This window comes from Dryobates pubescens, chromosome 34 (assembly GCF_014839835.1).
Source record: "Dryobates pubescens isolate bDryPub1 chromosome 34, bDryPub1.pri, whole genome shotgun sequence".
Classification (NCBI taxonomy): domain Eukaryota; kingdom Metazoa; phylum Chordata; class Aves; order Piciformes; family Picidae; genus Dryobates; species Dryobates pubescens.
Genome location: NC_071645.1, coordinates 7,162,709 through 7,180,006, shown reverse-complemented (window position 1 = coordinate 7,180,006; position 17,298 = coordinate 7,162,709). Strand labels below are relative to the sequence as shown.

The following is a 17,298-nucleotide window of genomic DNA, read 5'->3' as shown; positions in this document are numbered from 1 at the left end:
AAAAAAAAATAATAATAATAATAATCAAGAAACCAGAAACAAACTGAAACAAACAAAAAAAAAAGCCTACATGTGGAGAAGGAGGCTTTGGAGCTCCAGCACTGGCTGACCTGGAGCGTGGCTCTGTCTGTCTGTCCGTCCGTCTGTGAGTGTGTGTGAGTGTGCAGGGGAGGGCTGTGCTCTCCCCAGCACCTGAGGGGCTGCACTCAGGGGGCTGCACCCCCAAAGGTGCCCCCCCACCCCTCCCCCTTTCTCTCCCCTCCCCCACCCCCGGGCCTGTGCACCACTCTGCTGTGCTATTCCTGCCTGTTTTGTCTGTCCTGTCTGTCTGGGTTTGGTTGCTTCCGAAGGGAAGCGTCGGAGCGAGTGGCCCCGCCCCTGCCCCTCCCCTCCAGCCCCTCCCCCCAGCCCCTCCCCTCCCCCCCATTCCTCCCTGCGCATGACGGTCGCTGGCTGCCTCTCTCTGTGCGCACAAAGGGGACACTGTCAACTTTCTCACCTTGCTGGCTTCAGGGTAGAGAGGGCTTTGGCAATCGCTGTCAACCCCTTACCAAATGACTCCACGTGTGGAGAGGAGGCTGCTGGAGGAGCTGCTGTGGGTCTGCAGGGAGGAGCAGAGCTCCCTGGCACTCATCCCCTGCGCTGCCTGGAGCAGGAATGCAATTTGCTGTGGGGCTGGCTCAGGGAGCGAAGCACAGGATGGCAGCCAGCTGAAATGCTGCCTCCTGGTACTGATCCTGCAGTAGTGGCCAAGGAGGTGGTGAGGAGGGGAGCACCTGCCTAGGAGGTGGGTGGCTGGAGGAGAGCCCCCCCTGCAGAAAGCACACTGCCATTCCCTTTGACAGTGTCCCCTTTGCTTTGCCTCTAGCCCTCTGCTTGCTCTGTGCTTGGGCCCCTTGCCATTAAAGCCATCCCTGTGCTGAAGACCCCCGTGGGTGCTGAGAGGGTGATGACTACCTGTGTGACTTCCCAGGGCAGGCACTTGAGTAGCCCAGCTTGAGGAGAGAGCCCCAATCAGCATTCATCTGCAGCTGCTCAGCAGATGTCCCTCTTGGCCCTGCTCTGAGAGGCTCTTGCTTGGACCGCTTAGACCTCACCTTGGCTTCTTCACTCGGTGGGGAAACACTGGGCAGACAAAAAACCCACCAATTTCCTTTCCTTCACTGGGGTATTTCCATCACATAGGGGATGCAGGAAGATGTATTGCTATGTAAATACACATATATATATTTATTACTGCTCTAGGGCTATATTTATTTGTAGATAAAGCTATTTATTGTGGGCACGACTGCATTTCTTTCTATGTATATAGAAATGGATTTGTTTATAGGCAGAGATTTATTTAGGTATAAATAGAGTTATTTATATACCTAACTAGAGATTCCTGTAGCTGAGATATGTTTATATGTGGCAAATAGATGTGTTTTATATATATATATATATAAATAAATGTATGTGTATATATGGACAGATGTATTTAAATATAGGAATCTATTAATATATGAGAATATATTAATATATATGAATATATTTATGCCATATATATTTTATATGTAAATATATTTATATATAAATGAGTTATATATATTTTATATGTGAAAATATTTATATGTAAATATATTTATATGTAAATATATTTATCTATTTATTCTTATATATTTATATATAAGTATATATTCTACATATATTCTATATATTATATCATAATATATATGTTATGTATAGTATATATTATATAAATAAATAGATTTCTTTATAAATAGATGTATTTATAAATAAGTAATAAATGGATTTATTTATAACTAAATCTATTTATTTATAAATGGATTTATTTATAACTAAATCTATTTATTTATAAATGGATTTATTTATAACTAAATCTATCTATAAATGGATTCATTTATAACTAAATCTATTTACAAATGGATTCATTTATAACTAAATCTATTTACAAATGGATTTATTTATAACTAAATCTATTTACAAATGGATTCATTTATAACTAAATATATAAATGGATTTATTTGTAACTAAATCTATTTACAAATGGATTCATTTATAACTAAATCTATTTACAAATGGATTCATTTGTAACTAAATCTATTTATTTACAAATGGATTCATTTATAACTAAATCTATAAATGGATTTATTTGTAACTAAATCTATTTACAAATGGATTCATTTATAACTAAATCTATTTACAAATGGATTCATTTGTAACTAAATCTATTTACAAATGGATTCATTTGTAACTAAATCTATTTACAAATGGATTCATTTGTAACTAAATCTATTTACAAATGGATTCATTTGTAACTAAATCTATTTACAAATGGATTCATTTGTAACTAAATCTATTTACAAATGGATTCATTTGTAACTAAATCTATTTATTTACAAATGGATTCATTTATAACTAAATAGAAATACTTATAAATAAATCTAATTATTTGTAAAGAAATCTATTTACAGAGATAAAATATGTATTAAAATAGATGTTGATATAGAAATAAATACATCTAAAAAGAAAGATATATGCAAAAAGAAATATATAAATATATATAAATATATATTTCTTTTTCTTATCTAAAAATACATTTATTTATATATATAAAACATATATTTATTTACACACATATATATATAAATACATTTGTTTATCTCTCTATATTGATATGGAGGTAGCCCAGTGAAGGATATAGACTGCATCTCTGTAGCATTGAGGCCTCTGAAACTTCAGGAGAGGTTAGGAAGGGGTCATGGGGACCAAGGAGAAAGGGACAAAGTGAAAAGGAAGAGGAGAACAAAAAGGGGGGAAAAAGGTGGGGGGGGGAAGGGAAAATAAAGGAAAAGAAAAAATAAAGGAAAAGAAAAAATAAAGGAAAAGAGAAAAGAGGAGAACAAAAAGGGGGGGAAATGGGGGGGAAAAAGGAAAAATGAAAGGAAAAGAAAGAAAAAAGAAAAAGAGAAAAGGAAGAGGAGAACAAAAAGGAGGGGGAATGGGGGAGAAGGAAAAATAAAGGAAAAGAAAAAATGAAGGAAAAGAAAGAAAAAAAGAAAAAGAGAAAAGGAAGAGGAGAGCAAAAATGGGGGGGAATGGGGGGGGGGAAAGGAAAAATAAAGGAAAAGAAAGAAAAAAAGAAAAAGAGCAAAGGGAAAGGAGAAGAAAAAGAAAAAATGGGGGGGAAAAGGAAAAGAAAGGAAAGAGAGGGAAGGAAAAGGAGAAGAAAAAATAGGGGGGGAAAGAAAAAGGAAAGAAAAAGAGGAAAGGGAAAGGAGAAGAAAAAGAAAAAATGGGGGGGAAAGAAAAAAAAGGAGAAGAAAGGTAAGAGAAAAAGAACAAAAGGAAAAAAATGGGGAGAAAAAAGAGGAAAGAAAAAAGGAGAAGAAAAAGAAAAATTGGGGGGAAAAGGAAAGGAAAGAATAAAGGAAAAGGATAACAAAAAAAATGGGGGGAGAAAAAAGGAAAAGAAAAAAAAAGGAAAAGGAGAAGAAAAGAAAAAATTGGGGAAAAAGAAAAGAAAAGAAAAAGAGAAATGGAAAAGAAGAACAAAAAGAAAAATATAGAGGGGGGGGAAGAAAAAAGGTAAAGGAGAACATAAAGGGAAAAATGAGGGGGAAGGAAAAGAAAGAAAAAGAGAGAAAAGGGCCCTGAGGGGGTGGCAGGAGAGACACTGAGGGGTGTCCCCAGCATGAGGCTCCTGCCTGGCCTCATGAGCTGGGCAGCCCGGGGTTTGCTGCCAGCAGGGCCGGTGGTGGGGCTGCAGGAAGCAGCCGGTCTGCTGGTTGGTTCCTCCTGGGGGCTGACTGCAGGCTCCCCCCAGCAGCCAGATGAGGGAAGGGGGCAGGGAGGCTGCGCTGTGCGGTGCACCAAGCCCCGCGGTGGCTGGCTGGGAGGTGAGGTGTTTCATAAACGCCCTCTCACCCCAGCCAGCCCTGTGGGCTAGGTGCTGTGTGAGGGCCTCATCCCCACCTTGTCCAGCACCAGGAATTTTCCCACCTTGTGAAGGGCCAGGAGGGAGTCAGCTGCACGTTGCCCGTGTGCAGGTGGTGCCCTTCTAGCCTGGCTGTTGTCTCTAGCTCCGATGGGTGCTGAAAGAGCAGGGGACAGAAGGCTGAATCCTGGTGCAGCAGCTCTCAGCTGCACAGCAAAGTGGAGTCAGGAGAGCCCTCACCAGCTCCCTACTGGTGCATCCCAGTGAGGGAAAGGTGATGTCTGTAGGAGTGTCCTGCTGGTACGATGTGTGTAGCAGTGTCCTGCTGATTTCCCCCAGCCTGCCTGCAAGGTTGATGCCCAAGTGCTGTACACAGCAGGTCCTGGAGCAGAAGACTCCCATTGGAAGGAGTCTGGCTAAAGATGAGGTATCAAAAAGACATTTAGGAGTGTGAAGTCCAAGGTACAAGCAGGGAAAGCCATGCCTCAGTAATGTGTATTTCTGACCATTTATTTAATGCAATGCTGCTGACTACTGTACTGCTCCCTGACTTCTGGCCAGGGAGGCTGCTGAAATGGCTGCTGCACAATGAAACTGAGCTGCTGGTGCCTGGGTAGGGCACTCTGCAGCTTCTCTGGGGATAGAGGAGCCCCAACTGTGACTTTACCACACTGGCCAAGAGTCCTGTTCCCCACCAGTCACCCCCCACAATTACAAAGCACTGAGAAATCCCCTGCTGCCCACCTTCCCCTTTCCTAGAATGCCAATTCCAAGCACCAGGAGGGAAGGCAGAGAGGAAGCCCTGTGCTTGCCACCTTGCCCATGCCAGGAAAGAAAAAGGCCACTTCTTGAGAGAGAAGCCTGCCACGTGGAGGTCTCTGCCTCCTGGCTGGGAGGGTTTTGTACCTAGAAGGACATAACCCATCGAGAGGCAGAGAAACCCACGTGTGCTGTGCTGGCTGGGAGGGTCAGGAGTAAATGCTGCTGCTCAGCCCTGCTGCTTTCTTACCAGTGTCACATTCTCTTGCTAGTTGAGGGGGGGCAAGAAGTCCACTTGCCCAGGGGTGCATCCTCCTTCCTCTGCAGCACTCTTGCCTTAGGTTCCTGCTGAGGTGGCTGCCTTGGGCTTGGCCCTCGAGCTGCTGAATCAGTGCAAGGCCCCACAGAGGCAGCCCTGCCAGCCTGAAGCGCTCATGTGCATCCTGCCCACACTGGTTTAACACATTTGACATGCTCCCTGACACACAGCTACCCCAAATCCTGCAAGACCACAGAGGTGGTGGTCACCAAACAGAACCCTGGCCCTTCAGACCAAGGGAGGTTTCACTTTGAGGTCTCTTTGCTTTCTTTTTCTCTGATTCCTAGTCGCTGGCAGCAGGTCTGGCTTGGAGTTGGGTAGGATTCAGGAGCTTTTATGGCCTCTCAGTTTATCACAGAGGCAATAAGAGAGGGGAAAAAGCAAGGGCTTGTCCTTAAGGCAAACCCCATAATGACACTGAAGGGGAGGGCTTAACACCTGGCTGTGTTTTGACCTCTGCAGCTGGGTCCCAGACAACAGACCAATTGCTTTGGCAGCCACAAATAATGCTGGAGCCATCAGTTCATGACTGCACTTCCTGCAGCAATCAGAAATGCTTTCTAGGAGCAAGGCTGAGCAACCTGACTCAGCTCACAGGAGGTCTTCTTCTGCCTTCCCATAGCACTCCCAGCCAAGTGGTGGCTTGGCCTCCCCTGGCAGGGTTTCACTCCTCCACTGCTTACCTGTGCCAGAAATCCCCCCTCAGTGGTGGTTTCCTTTGTCAGCACCTGGCTGAGCCTTCAGCTGCTGCTCCTCTGCCAGGTGAGTGCAGCTGGGGTTGGATTTGCAGAATCTGAACTGCTGCAAAGGGGAGAATGGTTTTAAAAGCAGCTCCCAGCCCAGCATGCCAGCTGATGCCAACTGCTAGTAGCCTCATTCTTGCCAAGGAAGGTGGGAGGGAGCTGCTGGGAGGAGAGAGAAGAAGGGACAGAAGGGTCTCTGTTGCCAGTCAGTGTGTCTGACCTGCCTGTCAGGGAGGAGGTGATATTGGTGCTTCCTAGCCTGGTGCAGTCTCACTCCTGATGAACAGCTGCCTGCTGATGCTTGCCTTGAAGGAGGTGTTTGGGTTGTGGCACCTGGGCCAAGCTGAGATTGAACTGAGAGCTGGCTGAGTGCTCTGCCAGCCTGCACTCCTGGGGTAGATACCAAAGGTATCCTGTACAGCGCCTGTGTGTCCAGCCTAGGAGGGACCCAGAGGAGCCAGCTCAATCCAGCTGTTCAGGGGGTGAGATCAGCAGCCTGTGCCCAAGCCAAGGGCACTGCTGGGGCTGCACATTCCACCTGAAGAGAGGAAGGTAGCTGCAGTGGTGAGGAGAGAGCAAGGAATTCACTGCCTAGCCATGCTTTGGGGGTGCCAGGCATTAACCAGTAAGCCAAGGCATGCTCCAGGCAGCAAACTTCAGCATGAGTCATTCACTGATGCTAACTTCTGCCTAAGTCCTTTCTGACTCCCTTAAGTGCTTTGGGAGAAGAGGGGGAAAGGTGACACAGGTCCCCCTTCCGTACCTCAGTCATGCTGCTGCCATGGAGCAAGCACTGGCACAGGGCTGATGGACCCATGGCTGATGGGACTGCCCCGGCAGTGAGAAGCACCTGGCCCCACTTGTCTGCTTTGGAGCTGAGAAAGGGGAACCTCAGCAATGTGCAGCATGCCTGTGTTAGACACAGGAGCCTGTGGGGGAAGAGGCAAGGTTCCAAGCACAGTGCTTGGCTGGCACAAAGCCACCTCTTGAACCAACAGTGCAGGCCTTGCATCATTGCCAGTGCCCCCTTGGAAGGCCTGCCCTGTTTGCTTGGCTTTGGGTTAGGAAACAGACCCCCCCTTAGTCCCAGCTCACCTGGGTACAGGCTTCTGAGCCTGCCTGTGCCCTCAGCACTGAACCTGTAGCCTAGGAGTGGATTTTTTTCTCAGACACAGCAAAAAAGGTTGAGACTTCCCCTGCCATGGGTGTGGAGATGCTGTGCTGCTGAGAGGAATGCCCTTCCCCTCTGTCCATGGTGTGCCCTGCACCAGCCACGCTGCCCAGGGAGCACTCCAGCAGCCAGTGTCTGAGCACAGGAGGGAATCACTTCCCAGTTTAGAGGTGGGACCTGCTGGCTGCACCAAGAGCACCATGAGTTAGGGAGCACTGCTTCCTAGTTTAGAGGTGGGGCTGTGGGGCCTGCTGGCTGCCCCAAGAGCACCATGAGTTAGGGAGCACTGCTTCCTAGTTCAGAGGTGGGGCTGGGGGACCTGCTGGCTGCCCCAAGAGCACCATGAGTTAGGGAGCACTGCTTCCTAGTTCAGAGGTGGGGCTGGGGGACCTGCTGGCTGCACCAAGAGCACCATGAGTTAGGGAGCACTGCTTCCTAGTTCAGAGGTGGGGCTGGGGGACCTGCTGGCTGCACCAAAAGCACCATGAGTTAGGGAGCACTGCTTCCTAGTTCAGAGGTGGGGCTGGGGGACCTGCTGGCTGCCCCAAGAGCACCATGAGTTAGGGAGCACTGCTTCCTAGTTCAGAGGTGGGGCTGGGGGACCTGCTGGCTGCACCAAGAGCACCATGAGTTAGGGAGCACTGCTTCCTAGTTCAGAGGTGGGGCTGGGGGACTTGCTGGCTGCACCAAAAGCACCATGAGTTAGGGAGCACTGCTTCCTAGTTCAGAGGTGGGGCTGGGGGACCTGCTGGCTGCACCAAAAGCACCATGAGTTAGGGAGCACTGCTTCCTAGTTCAGAGGTGGGGCTGGGGGACCTGCTGGCTGCCCCAAGAGCACCATGAGTTAGGGAGCACTGCTTCCTAGTTCAGAGGTGGGGCTGGGGGACCTGCTGGCTGCACCAAGAGCACCATGAGTTAGGGAGCACTGCTTCCTAGTTCAGAGGTGGGGCTGGGGGACCTGCTGGCTGCCCCAAGAGCACCATGAGTTAGGGAGCACTGCTTCCTAGTTTGGAGATGGGGCTGTGGGACCTGCTGGCTGCACCAAGAGCACCATGAGTTAGGGAGCACTGCTTCCTAGTTCAGAGGTGGGGCTGTGGGACCTGCTGGCTGCACCAAGAGCACCATGAGTTAGGGAGCACTGCTTCCTAGTTCAGAGGTGGGGCTGGGGGACTTGCTGGCTGCACCAAGAGCACCATGAGTTAGGGAGCACTGCTTCCTAGTTTGGAGATGGGGCTGTGGGACCTGCTGGCTGCACCAAGAGCACCATGAGTTAGGGAGCACTGCTTCCTAGTTCAGAGGTGGGGCTGGGGGACCTGCTGGCTGCACCAAGAGCACCATGAGTTAGGGAGCACTGCTTCCTAGTTCAGAGGTGGGGCTGGGGGACCTGCTGGCTGCACCAAAAGCACCATGAGTTAGGGAGCACTGCTTCCTAGTTCAGAGGTGGGGCTGGGGGACCTGCTGGCTGCACCAAAAGCACCATGAGTTAGGGAGCACTGCTTCCTAGTTCAGAGGTGGGGCTGGGGGACCTGCTGGCTGCACCAAGAGCACCATGAGTTAGGGAGCACTGCTTCCTAGTTCAGAGGTGGGGCTGGGGGACCTGCTGGCTGCACCAAGAGCACCGTGAGTTAGGGAGCACTGCTTCCTAGTTCAGAGGTGGGGCTGGGGGACCTGCTGGCTGCACCAAAAGCACCATGAGTTAGGGAGCACTGCTTCCTAGTTCAGAGGTGGGGCTGGGGGACCTGCTGGCTGCACCAAGGCACCACCAGTAGCAAACACTTCAGAGCAGCAGAGCCTGGCTCAGGGGGGGCACTTCTGTCAAGGCAGCTGCTGCCATCCCACAGCTCTTGTCAGATGAGGGATGTGTGCTGCCTGGGCTGGGCTCCAAGAGGTCTTCCCAACAAGATCTCTGCCAGGCTTGTTGCCATGAGATGGTTCCTGGTGCACTCACGTGGGCTCTGGCTTTGCCTTTTCAGCCAGTCTCAGCACTAGTTAAGATACCTGGCAGGGGCTTGCTTAGAGCACTACTGGGAGCAGAGACTCAAAGCAAAGCAGCTGAGGGAAGTGGCTGACAGAACACTGGTGTCCAGGTCATTCCCCAGAGGTGCCCCATGGCCCCTGCCTGCCCTGCCCTCCGTGCTCCGCACCCTGCCCAGCAGCAGGCTCTCAGTGCCATAAACCCTTCCCTTTCCTAGACGTGCACACTGGCCAAATGAGCTCCTCCTGTCTTGCCTGGCTGCCACTTGAGATCCTTTCCCCTGCCCTAGCCAGCCAGCATGGGCTTCACCCGCAGCAGGGGCACCCTGTGTGCCATGCCCTCCTCCTCTCCCCCCCACCCAGGTTTGCAGTGCTTGCTTTGGCTTCTCCCTCTTCCCCTCTCCCCTTTGCTGCTGGACAATCATCCCCTGTGTCGTAGCTGGCCTGGTGCTGCCCCTGCCTGCCTTTCCTCGCTGTAAGCTCTTCAAGTGAATGTGGATTATTGTTTGGTTTGGGTCCTGTTTTGGTTTTGTTTTGTTTTCAGTAGGGAAAAGGACTTCCTTCTGCCGAAGGATTTATATTTGCACATGGCTGGGGGAGGTGACCTCCTCTGGCCCTTTCTGTTACCTCACTCATTTTAGGCCAATTCCATTGCTAATGTTAAATGGCCACCTTCCCCCAGCCCCGACTCCTGAGAGTAGCTAGGGAATAAACCCAAGGTGCAGCTCAGGTCCTGGAGCCATGTGGTCGTCGCCTCGGTCCTGGCGCGGAGGGTCTGGGGGAGCGGCTGGTACAGAACGTGGCTTCAGCCAGCAGAGAGGCAGAGCCTGTGCCACACCTGCCTCCCCGCTGCCCACCCCCCTGGGAACAGCACTTGGCAGCTCCACGAGCACTAACCTGGCTCTGGGCCCAGCGAGGCCAGGGCGGGAGGGAGGAGCGGCAGAGCCCTTGCCGCGGTCCAGCCGCGCGGGACTGGCGTCGGCGCGGCCGTGGGCACCCCGGGCACCGTCCTGCCCTGACGGCAGCTCACCTCCCCTCACGTGCTCCAGGCCTGGATTAAGCTGCTAAAAACCTGGAGCGTGCCCTCCCCCACCCCAAAGCCCTGGAGCCCTCCACCCCAGCTGCTGCTGCCCAAGGGGGATCACCTCGTGGCGGCAAGACCCAGGTCCTACCACCAGCCACGGGCTTGTGCTTCCCTCCCGGCGTGTCAGCACCGCAGCCTGGGCAGCAGGGGAGCTGTTGGCCCCGGGGCTGATGGACCTGCAAGTGCTGAAGAGGACCTCTGGGGTGGGGAGGAGCTGTGGCTTTGCTTTAGGAGTTGTCCAACCGTCAGCAAACTTTGCGCTGTGCGCAAAAAGAGAAGAGAAAAAGATGCAGTAAGATGATTGGTGATGATGATGATGGTGGTGATGATGATGATGATGATGATGATGATGATGATGATGATGATGATGATGATGATGGTGATGATGATGATAACTCACCTGCTAGAACCTAGGAACTGTAAAGGCTACACAGCCAAAACTTCATGTAAAGTAGCTAGTACCATGGGAGTATAAATTAAACCAGAATCTATCAGACAGCCTGGCCTGAGTGGTTGCTTCTGTGCATTACCCTTGGGCTGGCCTCAAGGCTCTCCTGCCCAGTTTGGGGGTTGGTGTTTTGCCTCTGAGAGTCTTGAGTAAAAATTTACACAGCCATTCCCTCCTCTCTTTACCACCACACTTAAAACAAGCAAAGGTTTGGGTTGGTTTTTATGCCTGTGAGAATCTCGAGTAGAAATTGCACCACAGTCTCCTCCTCCCTGTAACACCACACTGGAACAGTCCCAGGTTGGGGTTGGATATTTGGCTGTGAGAGTCTTGAGCAGAAGTTACACACCATCTCCTCCTGCCTTTAACACCACCCTTGAAAGATCCCAGGTTTGGGTTGGTTGGCCATGAGAATCTAGAGTAAATTTACACACCAGTTCTTCCTGCCTGGAACACTACCCTTGAACAATCCCAATTTGGGGTTGGGTTTTTGCCCATGAGTAGTAGTTACACACCATCTCCTCCTCCCTTGAACACCACACTTCATCCCAGTGTGGAGTTGGTTGTTTGCCTATGAGAATCCTGAGTAGGAGTTACACACCATCTCCTCCTGCTTTTAACACCACCCTTGAAAGAGCCCAGGTTTGGGTTGGTTGGCTATGAGAATCATGAGTAAATTTACACACCAGTTCCTCCTGCCTTTAACACCACCCTTGAACAATCCCAATTTGGGGTTGGGTTTTTGCCCATGAGTAGGAGTTACACACCATCTCCTCCTGCTTTTAACACCACCCTTGAAAGATCCCAGGTTTGGGTTGGTTGGCTATGAGAATCATGAGTAAATTTACACACCAGTTCCTCCTGCCTTTAACACCACCCTTGAACAATCCCAATTTGGGGTTGGGTTTGTGCCCATGAGTAGGAGTTACACACCATCTCCTCCTGCCTTTAACACCACCCTTGAAAGATCCCAGGTTTGGGTTGGTTGGCCATGAGAATCTAGAGTAAATTTACACACCAGTTCCTCCTGCCTGGAACACCACCCTTGAACAATCCCAGTTTGGGGTTGGGTTTTTGCCCATGAGTAGTAGTTAGTTACACACCATCTCCTCCTCCCTTGAACACCACACTTCATCCCAGTGTGGAGTTGGTTGTTTGCCTATGAGAATCCTGAGTAGGAGTTACACACCATCTCCTCCTGCCTTTAACACCACCCTTGAAAGATCCCAGGTTTGGGTTGGTTGGCTATGAGAATCATGAGTAAATTTACACACCAGTTCCTCCTGCCTTTAACACCACCCTTGAAAGATCCCAGACTTGGGTTGGTTGGCTATGAGAGTCTAGAGTAAATTTACACACCATCTCCTCCTGCCTTTAACACCACCCTTGAACAATCCCAATTTGGGGTTGGGTTTATGCCCATGAGAATCTTGAGCAGAAGTTACACACCATCTCCTCCTGCCTTTTACACCACCCTTGAAAGATCCCAGGTTTGGGTTGCTTGGCTATGAGACTCTAGAGTAAATTTACACACCAGTTCCTCCTGCCTGGAACACCACCCTTGAGCAATCCCATTTTTGGGTTGGGTTTTTTAGCTCTGAGAGTCTTGATTAACATTTGCACACCATCTCCTCCTGCCTGTAACACCACACTGAAACAAAGGGTTGGGTTGGTTTTTGGCCTGTGAGAGTCCTGAGTAATATTTGCACACCATTTCCTTCCCTCTTTAACATCACCCTTGAAAGTTCCCAGTTTGGGTTGGTTTTTTGCCTGTGACAATCTTGAGCAGAACTTGCACACCATCTCCTCCTGCCTTGAACACCACCCTTGAACAGTCACAATTTTCACAGTATCACAGTATCAAGGTTGGGAGACCTCAAAGCTCATCAAGTCCAACCTCTCACCACAGACCTCATGACTAAACCATGGCAACAAGTGCCACATCCAATCCCCTCTTGAACACCTCCAGGGATGGGGACTCCACCACCCCCTGGGCAGCACATCCCAATGGCTAACAACTCTCTGTGGGAAGAACTTTCTCCTCATCTCCAGCCTAAACCTCCCCTGGCACAGCTTGAGACTGTGTCCTCTCATTCTGGGGCTGGGTGCCTGGGAGCAGAGCCCAACCCCCACCTGGCTCCAACCTCCCTTCAGGCAGTTGCAGAGAGCAAGAAGGTCTCCCCTGAGCCTCCTCTTCTGCAGGCTAAGCAACCCCAGCTCCCTCAGCCTCTCCTCCCAGGGCTGTGCCCCAGACCCCTCCCCAGCCTCCTTGCCCTTCTCTGGACACCTTCAAGTCTCTCAATGTCCTTCTTGACCTGAGGAGCCCAGAGCTGGACACAGGACTCCAGGGGTGGCCTCAGCAGTGCTGAGCACAGGGCACAAGGACTTCCCTGCTCCTGCTGGCCACACTCTGCCTGCTGCAGGCCAGGATGCCCTTGGCCTTCCTGGCCCCCTGGGCACACTGCTGGCTCATGTTTAGGCAGCTGTCAATCAGCACCCCCAGGTCCCTCTCTGTTTGGCAGCTTTTATTTTGCCTATGAGAATCTTGAGCAGAAGTCACACACCATCTCCTCCTGCCTTTACCACCACCCTTGAAAGATTCCCCATTTTGAAGCTTGAGAGGGGTTTTCTTTGTTGCCTGTGAACATCTTAAGTAAAGGTTCCCTCCTGCCTTTAGTACCACAACCCTTGCACAGTCCCAGTTTGGGGGGGTTGGGTTGTTTTTAGCTGTGAGACTCTTTCCCCTGCCTCGAAGAACAGAGGGCAGTGGTCACATTTGTCTGCAGGAAGTGGGAAGGTGAAAGATGGATCCAAAATTAAAGCATCTCCAGAGATGTATAGAAAAGAGTTGGGGTTGTGCAGGCTGCAGAGGAGAAGGCTCCCAGGAGACCTTCTGGTGGCCTTCCAGGAGCTGCAGGGGGCTGCAAGCAAGCTGGGGAGGGACTTTGGAGGGTGTCAGGGAGAGATAGGACTGGGGGGGATGGAGCAGAAGTAGAAGTGGGGAGATTGAGATTGGCTGTGAGGAAGAAGTTGTTGGCCAGGAGGGTGGTGAGAGCCTGGCCCAGGCTGCCCAGGGAGGTGGTGGAAGCCTCCTGCCTGGAGGTGTTTGCAGCCAGGCTGGAGGTGGCTGTGAGCAACCTGCTGTGGTGTGAGGTGTCCCTGCCCATGGCAGGGGGTTGGGACTGGCTGAGCCTTGAGGTCACTTCCAAGCCTGAGAGTTCTCTAAGATACTAGAGGGGGCAGGACCCTTTACCCCTTTACCACCTGCAGTAGCTCTCAAAAAGGTCTTAGCTGACTGTGCAGCTCTGGGCTCCCCAGTTTAAGAGGGACAGGGATGTGCTGGAGCAATGTGCCCTGGTGGCCAAGAGGACTAGTGGGATCCTGGGGTGCAAGAAGACAAGTGTGGCCAGCAGGTCAAGGGAAGTTGTCCTCCTCCTCCTCTACTCTGCCCTGGGGAGACCACCTCCAGAGTCCTGTGTCCAGCTCTGAGCTCCCCAGTTCGAGAGGGACAGGGAACTGCTGGAGAGAGTCCAACAGAGGCTATGAGGATGATGATGGGACTGGAACATTGTAAGGAAAGGCTGAGGGACCTGAGGCTGATTAGCCTGGAGGAGAGAAGGCTGAGAGGAGATCTTATTAATGCTTACAAACATCTGAAGGGTGAGGGGCAAGGGGCCAGGCTCCTATCAGTGGTGTCCTGTGATAGGACAAGGGGCAGTGGATACAAACTGGAACCCAGGAAGTTCCACCTCAACATGAGGAAAAACTTTTCCACTGTGAGGGTGCTGAGCCCTGGAGCAGGCTGCCCAGAGGGGTTGTGGAGTCTCCTTTGGAGACTTTCAAGCCCCACCTGGATGTTTTCTGTGTGCCCTGCCCTGGATGCCCCTGCTCTGGCAGGGGGGTTGGACTCAATCCCTGGAGGTCCCTTCCAATGCCTCCCACCTGTGAGTCTGTGAAGGTTTTGGTTTACTCCCTTTTGGACTCAGCATTGTGACTCCAGAGGGCTGCCAGTGCTCCACAGGCAGAGCTGAAGTGGGAAAGAGGTTCTGTGACCTTACCCCAAAATCCCTGTGGGTGTCACCACCAATGGCCACTGGTGGAACCTCTGGCATTACCAATTAGTCCCTGCTCCATTGCTGGGGGTTTAGGGTGAGGATTATGCCCAGCAGTGCCCCAGGGCCAGGCAAGGTGGCCTGGGGACAAACCACTTAGCAAGTCCTATGAGGAGAGGCTGAGGGAGCTGGGGTTGCTTAGCCTGCAGAAGAGGAGGCTCAGGGGAGACCTTCTTGCTCTCTGCAACTGCCTGAAGGGAGGTTGGAGCCAGCTGGGGGTTGGTCTCTTCTCATAGGCAAGCAGCACCAGCACAAGAGGACACAGTCTCAGGCTGTGCCAGGGGAAGTTTAGGCTGGAGGTGAGGAGAAAGTTCTTCCCAGCAAGAGGAATTGGCCCTTGGGATGTGCTGCCCAGGGAGGTGGTGGAGTCCCCATCCCTGGAGGTGTTCAGGAAAGGCTTGGATGTGGCACTTGGAGCCATGGTTTAGTTGTCAGGAGGTGTTAGGGATTAGGTCACAGGTTGGACTTGATGAGCTCTGAGGTCTTTTCCAACCTGGCTGATTCTATGACTCTATGCCAGGAGCTGCTCTCTCCCTGCTGTGGGTGTGAGGAACCAGTGCCCAGGCTACAAGATGCTCCATGAGGACAATGCTCTCAAGCTGCCAAGACTCAGCTCTGGGTTGTAGCAGTTTACTGGAGGTGACACCCACTCTATAGATATAAAAACAGACAAAAAAGGGAACTTTTGAACAGCTGCCAGTTTGAAACCTGGCCTGGGCCTAACTTACAAAGGGAGTCAGCTCTGGGGGTTTCTTAGCAACACATCAAAAAGCAGCAGAACAAAGCAGAGGGAGTTGCACAGGTGGAAGCATGCCTGGGTTCACAAGCACTTGGGAAGGACTCAGAAGCAGTTGGTGTGTAGCAAAATTGGTCATCTCTTGCAAGCAGTGTTGGCTCCATTGCAGGAAGGATGTGACAGCAGCTGCTGAGTGGAAAAAAACAACCCCCTAACCCAAGCCAGAGCCTCCCCCATTTTATCTTAAGGTACAATTCCACCCCAGCCAATGCTTCTGCCTCTTCTGCCTCCTTAACCCTGGTGGTGCAGCTCAGGGTTTGAGGCCAGCAAGGCAGATGTGGCTCTGCTCTCTGCACCGCAGCTGTTTGGCATGGGGCAGGTTGGGGTTTCACAGCCTGACTCCTGTGCAGCAGCAGCAGCAGCAGCAGCAGCAGCAGCAGCAGCAGCAGCAGCTCGGTTAGGAGGGATGCTGACTGTTCAAACCGGTGACTAATTAGCACAAGGATTACAATTAACTAGGAAGACAACCCCCAAGCGATCTGTGTCTGCTCCTCTAGGTGGTGCCAGACCACAGTGTGACAAAGCTGGCAGCAGGGTGACAGCGGCTCCTGCGGCTCCTCAGAGGGGTCTCTCCTCTTCCATTTCCTTCTCTTGCCCTGTCCTCCCCAGGACTGGGGAAGTGCATTCCTGCCCTGCTGCAGAAGGTGGCTCCACAGCTTGTTCCTAGCACTGTGTCTCTGTGCACTTGAGGAGCACAGCTGCTGCACAAGGCAAATGGAAGGAACTTGGAGACTTGTTCAATAAAAGGGGGGTGGGGGGCAGGGGGGATTCACATCCTTGCATCAGCCATGGTGCCCCTCCAAGGAGGAGTTGCTTCAGGATCTACATTCTCAGCTCCCTCCTTCAGAAGCAAGTGTGAGCATGGCACTGGGACTCAGCCTGCCACACAAGGGGGCCAATGCTAGTGCCTGGCAGTCCTCATCCTCCTCTGCCTGTGTGCATGGGCAGCCCAAAGGCCAGAGTAACCTAGCCAAGAAACAGCTAACAAACTCAAGCCTTCCTGTTTCAACACTGCTTGGGGCTGTAACTCCTGGTGGAACATCACCTGAAGATGAAGGTTTTGAAGGCCAGGCTGGAGGTGGCTGTGAGCAACCTGCTGCGGTGTGAGGTGTCCCTGCCCATGGCAGGGGGCTGGGGCTGGCTGAGCCTTGAGGTCCCTTGCAGCCCTGCCAGTTCTGTGGTTCCATGACTTCATTCCCAGCCCTGCAGGGCAGGGTAACATGGCATCCATCCCCCTTACCTCTGCAATGGAGAAGTGGCACATTCAGCAAACAAAGGTGGTGTGAGAGCAGCTAAGAAATGACACTGTGACACTGACCAAGCGATTAACCGTGAGGACGGGAGGGAGCCGTGGGGAGGAGCCGTGCTGCCCACACCCCTCTGCCCTTTGCCCAGCATGCTGCAAGAGGAGAGTCCTTCAGCACTAGGGCTGGCAGCTCACAACGGAGTCATCAGGCCAAAGTCAAGGCTGTACAGAGTCCGAGGCGAGTGGAAGAGAGTTTACGCTTCCCTGCATCTCCTCCCGACGGTGCAGAGCTCCCCCTCAAACCTGGCTGGGCATGGTGAGGTCCTTCTGTCTTCAGAGCCCCTGCAAGGCAGAGAATTCCTCTTGGAGCATGAGGCATCCAACCTCACAGCTCACAGGATGTTAGGGGTTGGATGGCACCTCAGGAGATCATCCAGCCCACCCCCCCCCCTGCCAGAGCAGGAGCACAGAATCCAGCACAGGTCACACAGGAACACATCCAGGTGGGGCTTGTGGTGGGCTGAAACGACCACAGGGATTGAAAGTCTCCAGAGGAGACTCCACAACCTCTCTGGGCAGCTTGCTCCAGGGCTCTGGGACCCTCACAGTGCAGAAGTTCCTCCTCATGTTGTGGTGGAACCTCCTGTGCTGGAGTTTCACAGTATCACACAGTATCACAGTATCACAGTAACTAAGGTTGGAAGAGACC

At 51.6% G+C, this 17,298-nt stretch overlaps 1 protein-coding gene across 1 annotated transcript in view; it reads right to left on the bottom strand.

The window, feature by feature from the left end:
- Positions 1-16,481: 16,481 nt before the first annotated feature.
- SCN3B (sodium voltage-gated channel beta subunit 3) overlaps positions 16,482-17,298 on the bottom strand; it is a 13,621-nt gene continuing 12,804 nt past the window's right edge. Inside the window, exon 6 of the mRNA XM_009901331.2 lies at positions 16,482-16,931. The gene's annotated coding sequence lies outside the window, so the exon portion shown is untranslated. The remainder of the gene's footprint in view (positions 16,932-17,298) is intronic.